This window comes from Hyperolius riggenbachi, chromosome 4 (genome assembly GCF_040937935.1).
Source record: "Hyperolius riggenbachi isolate aHypRig1 chromosome 4, aHypRig1.pri, whole genome shotgun sequence".
Taxonomy (NCBI): Eukaryota; Metazoa; Chordata; class Amphibia; order Anura; family Hyperoliidae; genus Hyperolius; species Hyperolius riggenbachi.
This window is the reverse complement of record NC_090649.1, coordinates 303715391-303737812: the sequence shown is the minus strand read 5'-3', so window position 1 is coordinate 303737812 and position 22422 is coordinate 303715391.

The window sequence follows — 22422 nt, the reverse complement described above, 5'->3', positions numbered from 1 at the left end:
GGGTTGCAGCCGTTAGCCCTGCCTCCAGGAGCGACCAAGTCTGCGACCAAGTGTCGCAGTGCGGGGTTTGGGGGTCAAGGGACCCCCGTTTAGCGGCGCTATTGCAGCGGTTTAGCAGGGGCACACGTGCCCCTGCTAACTATGAGCTCTGAAGCGGATTTATTCTCGCTTCAGAGTCTCTTTAAGGGGGTTAAAACTCTATATACAATAAAATACAATACAATAACACTTGTAAAGCTTTTTCCTATAGGACTCAAAGCGCATAGATCTACAAGGTTGAACTGTGTTACAAAGGAAATAGTCAGGTGTTCATAAATGCAAGACTAAACAGGTTGCTTTTCAGTTTGTATTTAAATGTTTCTAGGTTTGGAGACATCCTGATTGGGTGTGGCAGGGAGTTTCTAAGTGTAGAGGTAACATGACAGAAGTCTGTGTCTCCAAAGGTTTTGAGGTGGACTCTGGGAGTGACCAGGTTATTAGATTCTTTTGATCTAAGATGGGGGGGGGAGGTGGGGAGTTGATGCAATTGCAACAAGTCCTTCAGGTATCCAGGGCCCAGAATGTGCAAGGATTTGAATGTCAATAAGCCAATCTTAAATAGAATTATTATTTAAAAACAAAACATTTATTTGGCATCTTCATAATAAATGTACTGTACCTGTAGCATCTTTTCCTGTGCCCGTATAACGCTCTTACCTGCTAATGGTTCCAGCGAGGGCTCACGCAGCACTGGGCTGCTGCAGGAAGCTTCCTCTTCCGATTTCTGCAGCGGCATCCCCAGCACCCCTGTGGCTGTGACTCAGCATGTATGTTCCTCCAGCCTCCCAGGGGGACGCGCCCGTCCCAGAGCAGTTCTTATAAGTTGAGGAGGCGGGTCTAGTGGGTGTCAGCTGACACACTGGTCAGGTGATACTTTTCTGATGGAACCTTTGCTGATTGGCCAGTTCCTTTTCTGGGCTGGTCTGTGATCTTTTCCACCTGTATATAAGCTCTGTTCATTCAGTTGCTCACTGCCCGTGATAGCAATCAGTACGCTGGTTTTGCTGGGCACTTTATCACTCCGTGATAATCATATTGTTTACCTGTGAAAAGGCCCTTAGCACACCTAAAGAGCTTTAGGTTACGCTAAGCTTCGCACGCTAACTTATCTTGCGCAAAGTGTAGCGCCGTGCGGGGCGCGCGGAAAGTTGCGCCTGGTGCGCCCATAACGTTGCACCGGGTGCGCCTGAAACATCGCATGTTGCGACAATTCGAGTGCACCCGGTGCAACGTTATAGATGCACCCAGAGTGCCATTTTCGGTGCATCCAGTGCTACGTTACACGTGGCGCTAAACTTTGCATGCGATAAGTAAAAGCTGTGAGTGTGCTAACTACTTAGCACTGTAGTTAGCACGCCCAAAGCTTTTAGGCATGCTAACTTTTATAAATCAAGCCCATTGTGTATTGATCCACATATCACCTAGCGTGATAACCCGAATATTTTCTTCAGAAAGGAGAGTGAGGCCACAGTGTGACCTCATTTTTGCCCTTCCTTCTTTTCAGCAAAGTAATGGAATGTATTCTGTACCTTCCAATGAAAATGGCATAAAAATCACAAGTGCATAAAAAATTTAACCCTGAAAAAATTGCAGAAAAAAATGCAAATACAAGAAAATGGAAGAAAAACCACAAAAAACTACTATCGCCTAATCAGCATCAGTCCCTTAGGGCCATTTTGCACCAGCTGCAGCTCTGATAACATTTTCAGATTGCTGCAATTTGCAGATCCTACCGGCGTGCTTCGTATTTTGGCCAATGGCAAATGCACTACATACTGCATTTCTCGTGTATTTGAGAGCGGCCTCTATTACCTTTTTCAATAGCTGACAAAAACTTGGCCCAAAATATTTTACTTTTTTTATTGAAGAAAATCAAATTGCAGCATTTTGCAAATGACGATTGCGATTTTTAGTGGAAATGGACCCTTTGGCTAAGGGTCTGCAGGTTCAAACAGGTACATATTCCTGAATGTGCACTTATACTTATTGGGGGTTATGATTTATATATATATATATATATATATATATATATATATATATATATATATATATATATATATATATATATATATATATATATATATATATGAATTAATTTTAAACGATGTTTTTATGATTTTAAAAAGCAGTATTTACCCACTTGAACAGGTATTTTGTAAATAAAGTGCAGGAGAAATGATTTGACTAAGGGAATATTTACTTTATTCCTAGGGGCAAAGACTTGGAAAGTGGCCTCTAATCATTGGTTCACAATATGTGTAGTCTGTCACTAATTATTGTGGTTATTGGTAATATTGGTAATGAGTGGTATTACTGCATAACATGATCGATACACAGATGAAAGACAACTACTAAGTAAATACTGTACTTTGCAGAGCAACCAAGTATCAAGGTGGCAGCATGATGGCTAATTTGCTATCTTTTTTTACGTTACAATATTGGAATCTCAATTTTTAATCTTAGCCAGGAGTGGTAGCATGATGGCTAATTTGTTATATTTTTTTAACTTACAATATTAGAATCTTAATTTTGAATCTTAGCCAGGAACAAGGCTGTTTTTTATACTTTTTCATTTCCTAGGGCAACCTTTTTTTTTTAACAGAGACCTTTTTTTATTGATTTTTAAGGCCAAAGGCCAACACACAACATATCAGATAATCCAGAGTGCATTCACAGTCAAATACAGGCATATCATATCCATAGAGACGGGTAATAGTCACAACAGTATGCAAATACGTATGAAACTTCACTTAAAGAGAAACTCCAACCTAGAATTGAACTTTATCCCAATCAGTAGCTGATACCCCCTTTTACATGAGAAATATAATGATTTTCACAAACAGACCATCAGGGGGCGCTGTATGACTGATTTTGTGCTGAAACCCCTCCCAAAAGAAGCTCTGAGTACAGCGGTACTCTGGGCAAACTGCCACAATGTAACAATGTTCACAGACAGGAATTAGCTGTTTACAGCTGTCTCTAACAGCCAAAACAGCTAGGAGCAGCTACATAACCTGCCCACAGTAAAAATGTCACCATGTAATAAATGTCAGAATGTAAATCGGGGAGAGGAAAGATTTTACAATGAGCAAACACTGACTAAATCATTTATACATAATTATGGTAAAAAATGAAGCACTTTTTTTACTACATTATTTTCACTGGAGTTCCTCTTTAAGGCGAGGCATTTACACTAGAATAACATTTCACATTGCTACAGCCAACGTCAGGGGTTCATTATTTTACAATATCATATTTATTCACTGCAAAACATACAATATTATACTCAATTATCTATAGAGGTCCTGTATAGAAACAATAATGTCCAAATGCGGAACTATAGTATCAGATGCATCCACCCAGCATCCCCATATTTTATCACATACAGAAAATTGACCCCTGGCTTGATATGTGAGCTTGTACAGTGGTATATTTGAGTTTACCAATGTCTTCCATTCAGCCAATGTGGGTAACATTTGTAGTTTCCACTTTTGTAGAATACATTTCCTACTGTACAAAAATAGGATTCTAATTAGTTTCTTTTTATATTTATTACAGTCAGTATACCCATTAAGCATTGGCAGGCCAAAAGTACCGCTGGTAGACCCAAATTAGTTTTCAGAAAATGTATTACTGATTTCCAGTATTTTTAAACCATAGGAAAGGACCAGACACAATGTATAAATCCGTTGCTCCCACTCCACATTTAAACCATTGATCTTTATGTATATTGCTGATGCGAGCTAATCTAACTGGTGTATAATAAACTTGGTGAAGCCATTTTAATTGGGTAATTCTGTCTTTGGACGATCTTACCGATTTATGCTATGTATCTATTAGCTCCTCCCAAGCCTCGGATGTCAGAGCAGACCCCTCCAATTGCCACTTTTCACATATCTTTTGTGTTTTCTCTCTCTAAGTGTATGATAATAAAACATTATAATATCTAGAAATTAGCTTCTCTTTATTTCTGTTTAGTAATAATAATTCCAACACAGAGGGGGATACCCTGACCCCCGATAAGCCTAATTGTGAGCGAATAGCGTGTCTCAGTTGTAAATATTGGAACAAAGAACTTTGTGGAATATTAAATGCTTGCCTAAATTTTGAAAAATCTTTGAATTGACCATCTGAGAATAGCTGGTGTACATACTTGATATCATGTTTTTTCAAAAAATTATCTTCACACAGTGGCAGCAACCTGGGAAAGTTTTTATTGAACCAGTGTGGTGCACTAGGCGAAATCCGGCCATCATTTACATGTATCAATTTACTTGCCTTATTAAATATCCGGATTGTATTATTTATGACTTGTAGCCGAGATTGATCTATGGGAATACCCAACCTATATATTGCACCACACAAGGATTCATATGAAGTTGCAATATAAGCTTCTTTTTGAAGGCTAGCATCCAGTCTATCCTCTCCCAGCCACCCGTGAATAGGGGTAAGTTGAGTTGACAAATAATAAATGAAAAAATGAGGTAGGGCCATTCCCCCTAGATTTACAGGCAGTCTTAGAGTTGCCAGGTAGATTCTGGGCTGAGAACCAGACCATATAAAATTCGTAACTAAAGAGTCAACTTTCTTAAAAAAGGGTTGCGGAACCCATGACGGGGACATTTGTAAAATATACAACAGTTTTGGCGCTATTACCATTTTAATGGATTGGATTCTACCGAAAAGGTTCAGATGCGATGAAGAGCAGGGTATAAGTTTACCTCTAAATACGACTTATTTTCCTTTTGCACCCACACACCCAGGTATTTAAATTTGTTCACTACATTAAGTTGTGAAGAACTACTAATGAGGGATCTGTCAAAAGCATCTAGTGGGAATAGACTGGACTTTGCCCAGTTAATGTACAAGCCCGAGATGCTGACAAAGCTATCATATAAAGTTAGTACAGTGGATAAGGATTTGCCAGGGTCAGTCAAATATATCAACATATCATCCGCGTAAAGCGAGATGCGTTCCTCAGTTTTTTTTTATTTTAAATCTGGCAATATCCTGTGATTCCCTAACTGCCTGTGCCAAAGGTTCTAATGCAATAGAAAATAAAAAAGGTGACAGGGGACAACCCTGATGAGTGCCCATAAGTATTTGAAAAGGTTCAGATATAATATCATTAACCCGGAGTTTGGCTACAGGAGAGCTATATAATATTTGGAACAAGCGAATAAAACCGTCCCCAAAACCAAATTTCCGCATTACTTTAATCAGAAAGGGCCACTCAATAGAGTCAAATGCTTTATTAGCATCTAACGAGAGAATGACTCTGGTACCGGCGTTAATGTGTGGGAATTGAATGTTGGAAAACAGACGTCTGATGTTCAATTTAGTAGATCTGCCCGGAATAAATCCAGTTTGATCTGGGTGGATAATTAAATGTATAAATTTTTGTAGCCTATTAGCAAGGATCTTGGCTAAAATTTTGGTATCATTATTCATTAACAAAATGGGACGGTATGATTCGCATAGCTCTGGTGGTTTCCCTGGTTTTAGCAGAAGAATTATCAGTGCCTCTTTCATGGAAAGAGGAGTATTTTGACATTCACAGATGTACTGGAATAGGGTAAACAGTCTAGGAACCATAAAGGCCTTATTTTTAAGATACAGGTACCACTCAATTGGAATCCCATCTAATCCAGGGACTTTCCCTTTTTTAACCAGTTCACCCCCAAGGGTTTTTACTCTAACGGACCAGAGCAATTTTCACTTGTCAGTGCTCCTCCCTTTTATTCCCTAATAACTTTATTACTACTTATCACAAGAAAATGATCTATACCTCGTTTTTTTCGCCACCAATTAGGCTTTCTGTGAGTAGTACATTTTGCTAAGAATATTTTTATTCTAAATGTGTTTTAACCTTCCTGGCGGTAAGCCCGAGCTGAGCTCGGGGTAAGCCGCCGGAAGGCACCGCTCAGGCCCCGCTGGGCCGATTTGCATAATTTTTTTTTTGCTGCACGCAGCTAGCACTTTGCTAGCTGCGTGCAGTGCCCGATCGCCGCCGCTACCCGCCGATCCGCCGCTATCCGTCGCGCCGCAGCCGCCCCCCCCCCCCCAGACCCCGTGCGCTGCCTGGCCAATCAGTGCCAGGCAGCTCTATGGGGTGGATCGGAATCCCCTTTGATGTCACGACGTCGATGACGTCGGTGACGTCATCCCGCCCCGTCGCCGTGGCGACGGGGGAAGCCCTCCGGGAGATCCCGTTCTTTGAACGGGATCTCCGGATCTCCGATCGCCGGCGGCGATCGGAGGGGCTGGGGGGATGCCGCTGAGCAGCGGCTATCATGTAGCGAGACTTTGTCTCGCTACATGAAAAAAAAAAATTAAAAAAAAAGATTTGCTGCCCCCTGGCGATTTTTTTGCAAACCGCCAGGAGGGTTAATGAGAAAAAAAAACAAAAAAAAAGAAAAAAATCATTATTTCTCAGGTTTTAGCCATTATAGTTTTAAAATTAAACATTCTCCTGTGGATAAAACAAGCACATATTATTTACCCAGTTGTCCCGATTATTAAACCATTTAAATGATGTCCCTATCACAATGTATGGCGACAATATATTATTTTGAAATATAGGTGTTATTTTTCTGTTTTGTTTTGTTTTGTTCTGGCCATAATTACCAGCCCCGAAGTAATAAATTAAAATTAATTTTCCCCCATAAAATATAGATTAAAAAAAGTTGAGTCAATAAGGAAACTATTTATTTATTTATTTTAAGCTGAATTTTTTTTTACAAGTGTTTTTTTTTAGGTGGGAGGGTTGTAAGTGTAATTTTATTAATGATGTGTATGTAATTGTGTATGTCTGTATTTTGTATGTGTAATATACTTTTTGGCCACAAGATGGCGCCAGTGAACACTTCGTTATAGGAAGTGATCACTTTTTTTTTTTTTTTTACACTTTATTGAACAGTAACAATTTCCTGTTTTTGTGAATGGACGTAGCCGCTGTTCGCGGTCCTGTCCATTCACTCCAGGCATTGCGATTGGGTAGAGGACTGTTCGGTCCTCTTCCCAAATCACTCAGCATGGGATCCCGGCGGAATTGGCGGCGGTAGCGGCGCACACACGGCGGTAGCGGCGGCGGGAACGCGCGACATATTAAAACGTCATGTTGCTGTTAATAGGGTAAAGCATGACGTTTTAATACGTTAGGGTGTCATTAAATGGTTAAAGGATAGCAAGGCCAGCTCTATCTCCTCTTTGGATATAGAAGCATCCAATTCCTTAACAGCATCATCATCTAGGACAAGTAAATTTAAATCTTGAAGAAATGCATCAATCTGCTCATCTACTTTACCTAGTTTCAAAGAGTATAGGTTTGAGTAAAATTCTTGAAAAGCGTCAGCAATGTGCTGGGTCAATACACAGGTCTCCCCCTTAGAGTTGATCACTCTCGGAATTGCGGTAGGATTTGAGTCTGTTCTCAGGAGATGAGCAAGGACCTTGTTACACTTATTTCCCAGTTCAAATTGTTTTTGGGTATGAATTTTGTCCAAACGCCTAGTCCTATCCAGTAATTTTGATTCTAATTTTCTCCTAGCAACCTTCCAAAGCGTATAGTTATTTGGAGATGGATCCGCCAAAAACTGTGTTTTATTTAAAGCTGATTCAGATTCCTAATAACTTTAAAGTGCCATCGCGTTATTCCATATTACTGACAAAGCGGCCCTAAAAGTACCTTACAGGACCGCCTTCCCAGCATCCCAACACGTTAGCATGTCCGTCGAAAGCTCGTTCTCGATCCAGTAAAGTCTATAACCCTTTTTACATTCTTGAAGAATCATCTCTTCCTCCAGCTACCATTGCCCCATCCTCCAAATTCCAGATTCCCGTGGACCATGAAATTGAAAACAGCATATTATCGGAGTGTGGTCAGATATCCCATGTGTCAGATGCTGAACCCTCTGGACATTTGAAAGGATATCCCCAGTGCCCATTACCATATCTATTCGCGACAGAGTTTTATAGGTATCTGAATAGCATGAGTACTCTCTTTGGTCAGGATATTTCCATCTCCAAATATCATACAGCCCATAAGTATCCATCCAGTTTAGAAGTGCCAGATATGTCCTACCCCTTTAGCTCAATCTATCAAGCCCAGGGTTTACTACCACATTGAAATCCCCCGCAATTAACAACGGACACTGTAGAATATCATGTAATTTACAGGAGAATTGTTCTAGAAAATTATTAGAAAAAGGAGGTGGGACATAAATAGAGGCAACAGTTAGTGGTTTACCTTCTATGGTACATTTAAGAATAACAAAGGTACCTTTTAGATCAATTCTTAGCCCGTCCACACTACCTGGGAATGATTTGGACAGTAAAATGGCTGTGCCTCTTGAATATGAAGAAAAATGGGCTAAGTAATAATTTGCAATTCAGGGTTTTTTCAGGACAGTAACTCTAGCTCCAATGAGATGTGTCTCCTGTAAGCAGATGATATGCGGGGTCTGCTGTTTAATATAATCAAATACCAGTTTCCTCTTAATTCTATTATTCAACCCTCTGACGTTCCAAGTCAACAGTTTAAGTGTTTTCATGACTTAGCCTGTGAGCCTTCGTGACCAGCATCTCTCCATTTATTATCCAACTATTAAGAATATAGCTCATATTAACCCAAATGCACTTCAAAACAATCCCCCTGTATCCCACCCTGCCCTCTATCTAAACCTATGAAGGGCCTCAGAACCCTGAACAACCCAAATAAATATAAAGGGAATGCTTTAGTTAAGGCCAGTCCCCGGTCCAAGACTTACTAAAAGTAGCTGAAGACATATGTTGATCCCCACAACAGCTCATTTCCCCAGTCATATTGAGACAGGAGCTGTGAAAACCATTCTTATTACTTCTATCCCCCACTCCCTCACTGCTACATCTACTAAAGTACTGAGTACATAACGTACATATTACAGCGGAAATGACAATTACAGATTATTTATGGCACTATAAGAATTGAAAAAGTGCTCTCTTATAGATAGTATTCGTCTTGTAAGCAGATTAATGTGCTTTGATTTTACAGCATATTTCAAATCAGGCATATAACGACCATACGTTCAATAATGTATTCTTACTAAGAAAATATTGTAATCAAACAGTGCTGCCCTTTGAACAGGCTATCCAACATAGTCTTTAGCAGCTGTGTAACAATGTTCTACACTTCACATCTTAAATTAACTTGAGAAAAGTGCAACAAAAGTGAAGAACATTCGCTAGTAATTGGTACAGCATAATTGAGAGCTATAGAGTATTTGTAGTAGTACAAATATATAAGATGTGTTCTCTATTATGCAACTGTCCTCCTGATAAGCAAAACTAGGAAGCAGAGTTCCATTAGCGAACTTCAAATCAAACTGCGTATAAAACTTGCAGGTCAACAGTAATAATGACTCATAAACGTGATGGATAGCAGAACCATAGCTACCCATCCTCAATGTTCCTTACAAAGTAGGATGCAAATGTTCAGCACATCAGCGCTTTGATCTTTCAGTTGGGTGGGCTATTGCCATTCCCTGAGACTCCATCCATTTTATAGCCTCTCCTGGATCAGTGAAGAAAAGAGTTTTATTTTTATGTTCAACCTTAAAGGGACTCCGAGCTCAGAAAAAAAAGGAAAGTTGTACTCACCAGGGGCTTTTTCCAGCCCAGTGCTGGTCGGGAGGTCCCACGCCAGCGTCCTGGCTCCTCTTCTTCACCCCGCTCCGGAATGGCTGGCAGGCCGCAGCCCGGGCGACACTCTCCCGAGTGTCGGGCTGCTTCTTCCGCATATGACGCGGATTACGTCACACGTCGGCCGCCTCGCGTCATCACGGCGGCCGGCGTGAAAGTACTGCGCATGCACGCTTTGTTCGCGCATGCGCAGTACTTTCACGCCGGCCGCCGTGATGACGCGAGGCGGCCGGCGTGTGACGTAATCCGCGTCATATGCGGAAGAAGCAGCCCGACACTCGGGAGAGTGTCGCCCGGGCTGCGGCCTGCCAGCCATTCCGGAGCGGGGTGAAGAAGAGGAGCCAGGACGCCGGCGTGGGACCTCCCGACCAGCACTGGGCTGGAAAAAGCCCCTGGTGAGTACAACTTTCCTTTTTTTTCTGAGCTCGGAGTCCCTTTAAGCTTGGCTGGAAACAGCATACTGTAGGCAACATCGTTGTTCCGAAGACTTAGCTTGGCTTGTATAAAAGTGACTCTTTTCTTTTGAATATCAGCAGAGTAGTCCTGATATATTGAGATTTTAGCACTGTTAAATTGTACATCCGGGGCTTGCCGCCCACAGAATTTCGATTTTGTTGCGGTAATTAAGAAGTTTAAGGCCTAGGAGCTGCACCCGGGCGCGGTGGGCCCCCAGGGACCTGGTATGCACGTTCAATGCAAAAGGTGCGTGAGAATTGCATGTGAGGAAGCGAGGTTTTAGGTAAGTCCTCAAGAAATACTTCAGAGTGATTCCCCTCAGATTTTTTAGGCAGTCCAATGAAGCGTAAATTAGAACGCCGTGACCTATTTTTCAGGTCATCTAGTTTGAAAGTTCGGTTACTTTCTGCACCTCTGCCATAGATGATTGTATAGGCCGCATGGCATCCTCCATCTCACTCACCCTCCTCTCATTCTCCTTAGTTGTATCTCTCAAGATGGCCAAATCGTGTTTTACAAAGGATAGTTCAGTGTGTATAGTATCCAAATGGGACTTTAAATTAATCTGTAAAGATTTGATGGCCTCCGTTAACTCTGCTCGAGATGGCTCAGCGTTTTCATCTTCTTCCTCCTCCATCTCCTCCTCCTTCTTCTCCTGTGCCGTCTGTGATTGTGAGTTTTTATCCCCTTTTTTCTTCCTGTGTGGTCTATTTCTTTTAGGCTTGGGGATCTCTTGCCCTGGTTCTTTAGCTATGTCTGCAGCCTGTTGATTGGGAGAAGGCGGCTTTATAATCTCTCCCTCCTCCTCATCATTGCTAGAGCTGGCACCATCTTGCCCTAAGCCTAAAAGAAAAAGACCACACAGGAAGAAAAAAGGGGATAAAAACTCACAATCACAGATTGCACAGGGGGAGGAGGAGGAGATGGAGGAGGAAGAAGATGAAAACGGGCACCCCGTCTTTTGGCGAGGATTAATGCTGAGGCTGGCCTGTATTTTGGCATGGTGGTGGCCAATGGGCTTATATATGTGCACTGGGCAAGTGAGGGACAAAGTCCTGGAGCTGTCGGCACTGACTTGCGGTGCCGCTGCATGCAGTGTGCAGAAATGGAGACCACTCCGTCTGCGGCCTAATTGTGCGGTGCTTGAGACTTCCACGGATCAGTAGGAGAAGGGTGTCCACTTGTAGTCCGGCGTGTAGGGAAACAGACCGCCTGTGTTTCGCCGTTATAGCTTAGCTGTGTGAGAAGAAAGAGTCCCAGATGTGCTCGGACCGGGAGAGCTGCAGAGAAAGACGTATTTACTCCATCGCGGCTGGCCACGCCCCCCTCCTAGGCCAACTTTAATATTCCTCCCTATCCATTTGCAACAGCACCTGACCCATTCCATGTTTAGCCCCCTCTTTCGTGTGTAACATTCATGAACAGAAGTCTCTTTCATGTACAGCTTCCCTGAGCAGAATTTCTCCTTTTCCAAATGTTGCTTCACATTTGCATCCTCCCTTTTCCCTTTGCAGGCTTTTCTTCCATATTCAGCAAAACCTTTCCCCAAACCAGTCCCAAGTCCAGCAACCCCATTGGACAGCAACAGCCCAAGGCCTGGACCTTTATGGCTTTTCCAGAAGTCCAGCCCTGGCCAGGATACTGTCTGTTTGAAATGTATGTTTTACATATTTTAATGGATTTCCTCCAGGTGCTTTATTTTCTTCCCACAACAAAAAACATAATGACAGGGTATCTGACCTCCTCTGAAATTCTCTATAGATTGTGGTAGGAGCATAAAATGATGTGCCTTGCTGAGAGAAGGTGATTGATATCATGCATTGCAGTAAAGCAATACGAAAAAACTAAAATGAGAAATACAAAGATACAAGAAAAAAACAAGAAATAAATATAGTCAGCATTAAAGGACCACTATCGCCAAAAAAGTTAAATTTAAAATACATACAAATAAGAAGTGCATTTCTTCCAGAGTAAAATGAGCCATAAATTACTTTCCTTCCATGTTGCTCTCACTTACAATAGTTAGTAGAAAGCTGACAGAACCAACAGGTTTTGGGCTAGTCCATCTCTTCATGGGGGGTTCTCAGCATGGCCTAAATAGTTTATAAAGATACTGTCCGAAAAGGATTTATACAATGATGCAGGGCAGCTTCCCTGCTCACTGGCTGCACACTTTTTTGGTAGTTGGACAGAGAAACTGCCATGCACTAAGTGCTTCTGACAATAAATAAAACCCTGAGAACCCCCCATGAGGAGATGGGCTAGTTTAAAACCTATCGGTTCTGTCAGATTTATACTCCCTACTGTAAGTGACAGCAACATGGGAGATAAATACTTTATGGCTCATTTTACTATGGAAGAAATGTACATCTTATTTGTATGCGTTTATATGTATCTTACATTTTATGATTTTCACAATAGTGATCCTTTAGCAAAGTCATTTTATGGGGATGCATAGGCTTTGTGTGAGAAGAAAAAGCAATGCAGGGCAGTTAGCACAGTTGAGAAAACTGAATGTCTTAAAATCAGAAGATCAAAAGGTTTACAAAGCCAGTTACCAAAAGTCAGAAAAGAGAAGACGGAGCCTTCCTATTCAGGCACCAATCCAGTGTACTGAGCAGAAAATATATTTTCTTCTTAATGCTTTCAGAGGCATGCCCGAGCATTCCTGAGTTTAATTCTTTGTAAACTTTGCTAGATGGAATGGTTATAAGCCTAAGAACAGTATACCCAGCCAAGAGAGATATCTATGCCATAGTCAACCACAGGAAACACCATATGTGCTAAACAGGGGTGGAGGGACAATGGTTTCTTTCACAGCATACATGCTGTCTTGAAAGTTGGGTCAGCTGAAATGTGTCCAATCAAGAACTCCTAAACAATTATATGATCCAGTAGATTTCATAATAATAAGAAAAAAATGAATTTGCGAAATAAATAAATAAAAAAGCTTACAAGTGTACAAAATGTAAAGTTTGTCTTCACAACAAAAAAAAATCTTTAAATTATCAATTAGGTAGTAGTAATTTAAGTTGATATTGCTGTCTGTATCACAACTGGGAAATTTTACCTTACTTCATGTCCTGATAACTAGAGTTGTTTTCAAAAATCAAGCAAGGCATTTTTTGGCTTGTATTTTTTCCCTTAAAGGCTACTAAAAATAAAAATGCAATTTTTCTAAAGAATTTAGTATAAACTATTGCAGGGCTCTAAGGTCAAGTATTACCAAAATGCATGAGTAGGCTCTCAAAGCTGTGGCAGACACTTTTCAATTGAAAAGATAAGTAAAAACAAAAATATGGTTCACCATGGACCTCACAGTGACAGTTTTGTAAATTACAGGGAAAATAATTTCATTCGCTTCCTTATGACTGGCTGTACAATGGTTATTTTTCGCATGTTAGTGAACGTTTAAAATGTAAAGTGACAGTGAGTGGAAAAAGAATAGAAAAAGATATGAGATCAAAGAAAAAGGAAGAAGCATTCAGATCAAGATGTTAGAAGTCCATATAAGTACAGTATTTTTTGGACTATAAGACACTCCGGCCTAAAAGACGCACCTAGGTTTAGAGGGCAAAAAACAGGGAAAAATATTCAAAACCTGGTGGGTCTATGGTCCAGGGGCGTCTTATAGATGTTCTCCCACAATTAGAGAACATCCTCCTGTCCCCCTTGTGTCGTCCTCCTGTCTCCCTCAATGTCTGCCTCCTGTCCCCCTCTGTGTCTCCTCCTCTCCCCCTCTGTCTCTGCCTCCTGCCCCCTCCTGTCCTCTTCTGTGTCTGCCTCCTGCCCCCTGTTTCTTCCTCCTGTCCCCCGTGTCTGCCTCCTGTTCCCGTGTCTTTTACCTGTCTGCCTCCTGACCCCTGTGCCTGCCGCCGGTCCCCCTCTGTGTCTGCCTCCTTTCCCCCTGTGTCTGTCACGGTCACCTGTCCCCCTCTGTGTCTGCCTCCTGTCCCCCTGTGTCTGTCACCTAATTGGCCTCCTGTCCCCCTGTGGCTGCCTCCTGTGCCCCTGTGTTTGTCCCCTGTCCCCCTTTGCTTCTGGCTCCTGTCCCCCTCCATGTCCCTGGAGGAGGAGTGAAAGAGACAAAAGCAGCCGATCGCCATAGGCTCACAGGAGGAGGTGAGTGATGCCCGCGGCTACCGCCACTAATTTACCTGATTACTTCATACAGGCTGAGCGCAAGACATAGAGGGAATACAGGGAGTCCCCAACATCGTGTTGCATCAGTGCTTCATGTCGGTGGGCAATCGTAAGTCGGGGTCCCTGTATTCTGACTATAAGACGAACGGACTTTTTCTCCCTACTTTTGGGGGAGAAAAATTACGTCTTATAGTCCAAAAAACACGGTATAGGGATGGTCAGAAATGCCGATTTACAATTCCGCATAAATTCTGATTTCCGCCAATGCTGATTACCGATTCCATGCATTTCTATTTTCCGATTTCTGATGAGTATTTATTTGCAATTTCTTTGCCTTCTCTGATCAGTCAAATACTTCCGAGTTGATTCTGAAATTTTGCACCAATCAGAGAATGCAGAATTTTACCATGGTAATTGGAATACCACAGAAATTTTAGGCCAATCACAAGACTCAGGAATATTCGGTAGTATCCATATCTTGTGATTAGACTAAAATTACCATGGTAATCTGATTTTCGTGGAACAAATCTGCATTCTTTGATTGGTCCAACGCTTGCAAATTCTGTGATTGGGCTAATATTACCAAGTTGCAGTAATGTGGTATTTCCATGGAAATCAGATTTCCGTTTTCCGATCAGAAATGTCAATTTCCGATCAAAAATGCGGAAATTTAAACTCTGCGGAATCCAAATGAGCATCCCTATGTAAGTATACAGAAGAGGAAAGTATATAGATGTGAAGACAGGAATATATAATATAAAAAAGAAGGTTATTATTTTTAGTCTTAATACTGCTCATGCTGGTGTGGAATTACACAAATACTAATACATTTTTTTGAACATATCATCAGCCTCACCCCAAGAATGCTTTTTATACACAAAAGTTAGTGAAAATTAAAGGATTTACTCTTGCCATGCATCTGTCTGCGCCTTATAGTGAACCTGACCTCTGGTCAGCAGGCGCTAGTCAGCCAATCAGTTGTACGGTCATACACTCTTTGCCTGCCATACCAAATCTAGCAGGAATTGCATAAATTAGCATTCAGGTGGGAGGTTCGGTTGGACGTAATTGTTGATTACATCTTTTACAGGGACCGCCGCGTGTAGGCATCTCCCACACAGTCCCCGCCCTAACCACTCACCTGTCAACTGCATCCTGGAAACTGCAAAAAATAAATTTAAAATCACAAACACTGGTTCGCACGACAGCCGGGGGCCCCAGTCTCTCTCACTGGCTGGGGCCCCCAAACCACCATGCAATACCTAGAGGGAAATGCGGGCATGCCCTGGATCTCTCACTTCCAGGGACTTCAGCCCATTGCCTCTAAACTGAATGCTAACTGCAACACACACAATTGCTCACTACCAGTTCAAGCAATTTCCTACCTTTATCTGGTCAGCGGCTGTCGTACGAACCAGTGTTGTGATTTTAAATATTGCAGAACTGACAAGATTAGCTGCATGGTTGTTTCTGGTGTATTTCAGGCACTACTGCAGCCAAATAGATCAGCAGGACAACCAGGCAACTGGTATTGTTTAAAAGGACACAAATATGGCAGCCTCCATATCACTTCCACAGCTCGTTCATTTTAAGAATCCTTTTACTTCAACATGAAAGAAAGTGGGCAGACAGTTGGCAATAATGGCATTTTTTTCTTAGTGGTTGCTTAACCTATTTTGGTTCCTGGACATAGTTTCTACGTCCAGGAACCATGCGCGCTACCGCGCGCTCCCGCGGCCGATCGCGCGCGTGCACGCGCACTCCCGGCCGCGGATTCGGTAGCCACAGAATCAATGTATCGGGCTATGGTGCCCGATCACTGATTCCTCTCCCCCGCTGAAAAAGTGACAGCTTCTCTCAGAAGTTGTGCTTTTTCTGGCTGTTCTCTTCCCGATGCGTCACTCTAAGCGTGTGCTACGCTTAGAGCGACGTCATGTAAACAAACTCATGGCCGCCATCTTGTGGCCAAAAAGTAATACTACACCTGTAAGAAAAAAAAAAATAACACACATTTACATTATAAATCTATTGTTTACCTCCCACCCTCCCAAAACTACCCAAATAAAATGTTTACTATAAAAAAAAAAAAACATTACAATAAAACAAACAACATGTAAATATTTACCTAAGGGTCTAAACTTTTTAAATATCAATGTAAAGATAAAATATTTCTATATTTTTTTTATTTTAAACTTGTAAATAGTGATAGATGCAAAATGGAAAAAATGCACCTTTATTTCCAAATAAAATATTGTCGCCATACATTGTGATAGGGACATCATTTTAACGGTGTAATAACCGGGACATATGGGCAAATACAATACGTGAGTTTTAATTATGGAGGCATGTATTATTTTAAAACTATAATGGCTGAAAACTGAGAAATAATGAATTTTTCCATTTTTTTCTTATTCTTCCTGTTAAAATGCATTTATAGTAAAGTGGCTCTTAGCAAAATGTACCCCCCAAAGAAAGCCTAATTGGTGGCGGAAAAAAACAAGATATAGATCAGTGCATTGTGATAAGTAGTGATAAAGTTATAGGCTAATGAATGAGAGGTGAACATTTCTCACGTGAAAACGACGGAACGCGAATGGGTTAAAGGTCCTTGGAGAAATCTTCCAACAAGAAGGAAAAATAGCGAGATATTAGCATAGAGGCAGATAGCTTTTGATATGGTCTTACTAAGAAACTAAAGTAGTATCAAAACAGAGGTGACAAAGCATGATAAAAGGTATTAAAACAGTTTAAAAAGGGAGGTAGCGTAGACTTACCTCAGCAGTGAAAACGTGGTATGTTAATTGAGATAAGACCGAACATTTATTAATCATTCCAACAATGTAACGTGTTTCATGTCTATTGCCCACTTCCTCAGGCAAATAAAAAAGGAGCAACTGTCATCTAATTGAGCCAAGGCAGGGCACCTCTTTTTCTATACTACAGAGAGAGACTTCTTAACTTGAGTGGGGACAGGTTAATTCTCCCCAACAGCGCATACAGTGGTTGTCTTGAAGGTAGCCTATTTGTGTGAGTAGCATTTCATTCTACTTTACACTTTAAACACAATACATCAATTACTACACCATAGTGGGCTCTCGATTGTCTTTCTTTCTGTTTTACTAAAAAAAAACTAGTCTGGCAATTAGTACAGAATGCTGCTGCTAGATTGCTAACAAACAAGCCTTGCCACTGTCAAAACCGATTCTTCACTCACTGCACTGGCTACCTGTAAAATGGACTATATTCTTCAAGACTGGACAGTTGACATTCAATACCTTACACAATTTGAGTCCTGGATACATGAAGGACTTGCTGAAACTGCACCGCACTTCTCACAACCTCAGATCAGCAGGATCTATAAACTTGGTCGCTCCCAGAGTGCACCTCAACACCTTTGGAGCCAGAGCTTTCTGCCATGAAAAAAAGCCACTTGCTCAGCCTGGCATTTGTGGACTTGTAGAATTCTTCCTCTGTACCAAATTAACCAATCAACCAGTTACTGGTCTGAGTGATGCTTATGTGCTTTGAGACCTCCAGGAGAAAAGGACGTTACAAATGTTGCTTCTTGTTGTTGTTGTTTGTTGGTTTCAAAGTATAGAAAGAAGGTGCAGGTGGGGTCTCGGTAAAAAAATAAAAATAAAAAAATAAGAACAACTTAGAGCTTTAACTGATTGGGTGATTTATTTATTTTTTGGGGAGGAGTTAATTATATTAAGTGTGAGAAAATTGGTGGCAACTGTTGTCTTTTAGTTTACTTTTTTCAAACAGTCAGGGCTAGTTCACAATGCTTAGTTGCGTTGCAGAATAGTTGTGCATGCCCTTCCTGCCCATACAATTATCTGGGGCTGATCACAGTCCTGCATTATAACTGATTGCGTTATTCTAACTCGCTGCATGCAGGATTTGTATTCAAGTTTATGTCCAGTCTCCATTGCTGTTCACACTCATAAAGTGTGCGTTATGCAACTGACCACTGTGAATTCAAACTAACACTCACCTGTTATGAAGAGTGATACAGGAAATTAATACCAATTCCCATTACAATTGGTATGGCCTGTGTTACTGATAAAAAAAGGCTTACTTTTTCTCCTAATCAGTAACGCTAACATTTTGTGATGGTAATACCAACATATTCTGGGTGGTGTGCGTAAATGATAACAAAAGCATGCAAACCAAGTGGAGTACTCTTCTTTATGAGTGGGATGGTCCTTGTAATCATGCATGCTGTCATTTTATTTTAACAGTGGCACAAACTTTTATTGAAAATGTGCTGTAACGCCAAAGACAACAGAAAGAAACAATAATGAACAGTTAAAAAAAAGTTAGGGCTGTATACAGTAATGTTTAACCACTTAAGCCCACTGGGTTGTTCATTTTTTGTATCTGAGCAACTTTCACCTCCCATTCATTCGCCAATAACTTTATCACTATTTATCACAATGAAATGATCTATATCTTGTTTTTTTCTGCCACCATTAAGGCTTTCTTTGGAGGGTACATTTAGCTAAGAATTAATTTATTTAAAAGCCATTTTAACAGGAAGATTAAGAAAGAAATGGAAACAATTCATTATTTCTCAGTTTTTGGCCATTATAGTTTTACATTGATACATGCTACCGTAATTAAAACCCATGTATTTTATTTGTCCATTTGTCTCGGTTATTACACCATTTCAATTATGTCCCTATCACAATTTAAGGCACCGATATTTTATTTGGAAACAAAGGTGCATTTTTTCAATTTGCGTCCATCACTATTTACAAGCCTATAATTTAAAAAATTATATGAACATACTCTCTTGACATGCATATTTAAAAAGTTCAGACCCTTAGGTAACTATTTATGTTGTTGTTCTTTTTTTATTAAAAATGTTATTTGGGTAATTTTTGGTGTGGGAAGTAAACAGCTAATTTTTAAATGTAATACAATATATTTATTTATTAAAAAATAAATGTGGGTGTAGTTTACTATTTTGCCATAAGATGGCCACAGTCAAAAAAAGTCCTGGAAGTGTACGATCATGCTTCCAGGAACTAGAAAGAGGACGGGGAACTTTTTTTATTTTGCAGAAATACCACAGCCTCTGATAAGAGACCGTCAGTTTTTCTGCGGGGGACTTAGATCGGTGAATGGGAACTATATTCCAATTCACTGACCAGGGGGATAACGATGGGCGGCGGGAGCACGCACCGCACACTGACAGCAGCACATCCAATCTGGACGAACATATTTGTCCAGATAGGCTTAAAGAGAAACTCCGACCAAAAATTGAACTTTATCCCAATCAGTAGCTGATACCCCCTTTTACATGACAAATCTATTGCATTTCACAAACAGGCCATCAGGGGGGCGCTGTATGACTGATTTTGTGATGAAACCCCTCCCACAAGAAACTCTAGTACCGCGGTACTCTGGGCAAACTGCCACAATGTAACAATGTTCACAGACAGGAATTAGCTGTTTACAGCACGGGCATGTGGGCATGTGGGACACTCCCCGCGTGCAGAGGAGGCCTATACTGCAGTGGCTTCCCCAGTCACCAAGGGAACGGCCATCGCAGCCCCGGCCCCTGCTGGACCCCCTCCACCACAGGTCACCCTGAGATCAGGTCACCAGCACGGCCACGCCACCGTCAATGGAGGGCCCGATGCTGCCCCATCGCAGCCACAGAGGAGGTGATGCTGCCTGCTGCATCTGGGCATCAGCGTCCTGCCACCACCAAAGGTAAACCCCCCTGGCCTGTCCACCACTGCTGCTGCCCAGCCGGGGTGGCCCCTGGCCCCACGTCCACCATTGCCCCTGGCCCCACGTCCACCATTGCTGCCCAGCAAAGGTGCCCCCCCCCTAGCCCCACAGGGCCCCCACTGTGTCTGCACCCTCATTACTCAGCCGTGCACACTTGAAATCAGGAGCGCTACTCCTTGGGCAACCTGACCCGAGTGAACTCTGCTGTCCGCCTCCATCATGATGCCCCTCAGCTTTCTCTCTACTTCCGTGGACTATCGGTAGCACCTGTCTTGTTGGGAGCGTGTCGCTGTGTAGCGTCCAGTGCCGAAAATGGCAGCGCTCATATCAGCTCTCAGGCTGCTGCTCCAGTCCCACTCTTTTCTGTTCCTGCTATCAGTGTATGTCCTGCTATGGTTGTATTACGTTAACTGTACGTGTATGCTGCAATGCTCTCTGTCTTGTTTTTTATTTTTGCTTTAATTGTTTTTATTGTTTATATGTATGTACCATGCTTAACTGTATGCAATGCTGCACTCTGCTTAATTGTATGCACAAGCTGTAATGTTGTCCTATGTATGCTTTTTCTATGTATGTGCCATGCTTAACTGTATGCTATTTCTTGTTTCTTCATCAACGACCCTTTATGCGCCAAAACCAATTCCGGGTACAATCCACCGTTGTACTTGGCGATAATAAATTCTGATTCTGATTCTGATTCTGATTCTAACAGCCAAAACAGCTAGGAGCAGCTAAATAACCTGCCCACAGTAAAAATGTCAACATGTAATAAATGTCAGAATGTAAATCAGGGAGAGGAAAGATTTTACAATTAGCAAACACTGACTAAATCATTTATACATAATTATTGTAAAAATGAAGCACTTTTTTTATTACATTATTTTCACTGGAGTTCCTCTTTAAGTGGTTAAAGAGAACCCAAGGCGGATTTTTCAAATTTTAATAGGACACAGAGGCATGTTCTGTGCACAATGACATGCCCTTGTGTCCTTCTGCTGCCGCCGCCAGTCCTCTCCTGGGCTCTGCTGTCCCTCCTGAAAATAGCGCCAGGCTAGTGACAATCTGCTTGTCGCTAGCCTTCCGTTCACCTGCAGCTTGTCAATCAGTGTCTCCTCCATTACATGCCCCCCATCCCCCCCTCCCCCCCCTCCGCCGCTCCCCGCCTTATGACTTAGCTTCCGATTGGTGACTTGATCCTTGAGAAGGTTATGCAGCTAGGAACTTGGGGCGAAGATCTGCATCAGGTTTTGCATGGGCATGTGTGGAATATTTGGACATGCGTGGATATTTGTGTCAAAGGATTGCACACCTTAGAAAATGCAAAGGCAGGTGCTGTACCCCTAGCCAGAAGAATTCCAAAATATCCAGGAAGAAGGGCGCACACCACAATTCAGGAACCGTGCTTTATTATTCCTCCACCAAATACCACATAATCTGACTGTATGTAGCTAGCGATCGTTTTGGGGCCTCTCATGGCCCCCTTTGTCAAGGCAGAGTGCAGATAAGTACATGCCGTAACAAAGAGGACCCTATTAAGCCCCAAAATCATTGAAAGCTACATACAGTATATTGCAGGGTGTGGACCATCTTTCTGGATATTTGGATTATGTGCAAGACAATGACTATACAAGCTTGCTCCAGTAAGCCCTCAGAACTAATAGTTCTTTCACTTCTGTCATGTGAGCCCTGCTTTTGGTCCTGTATCTTGTTATGACTCGGATTTTCCTCACTACTTGTTTACTCCATAAGTGAGTCTGCATTTCTTGCTGTCATCTGTCAATATGCAGTGGCACTAGAGCTGCAAGGTTAGAAGTGAGAAGAATATGGAGGCTGCCATATGTTGTCTCCTTTTAAACAATAGCAGTTGCCTGGCAGCCCTGCTGACCTATTTGGCTGCAGTAGTGTCTGAATCACACCAGAAACAATCCTGCAGCTAATCCTGTCAGATCTGACAATGTCGTCAAACACCTGCTCTGCTACATGCTTTTTCAGGGTCTATGGCTAAAAGTATTAGAGGCAGAGGATCAGCAGGATAGCCAGGCAACTGGTATTGCTTAAAAAGGAAATAAATATGCCTCCACATTCCTCTCACTTTAAGGGGAACCTTTAAAGGGAACCTAAACTGAGAAGTATATGGATTTTTTCCTTTTAAATAATACCAGTTGCCTGACTCTCCTGCTGATCCTGTATCTCTAATACTTTTAGCCACAGCCCTTGAACAAGCATGCAGATCAGGTGCTTTGACTGAAGCCAGACTGGATTAGCTGCATGCTTGTTTCAGGTGTGTGATTCATTCACTACTCGACCAAAAAGATAAGCAGGACTGCCAGGCAACTGGTATTGATTAAAAGGAAATAAACA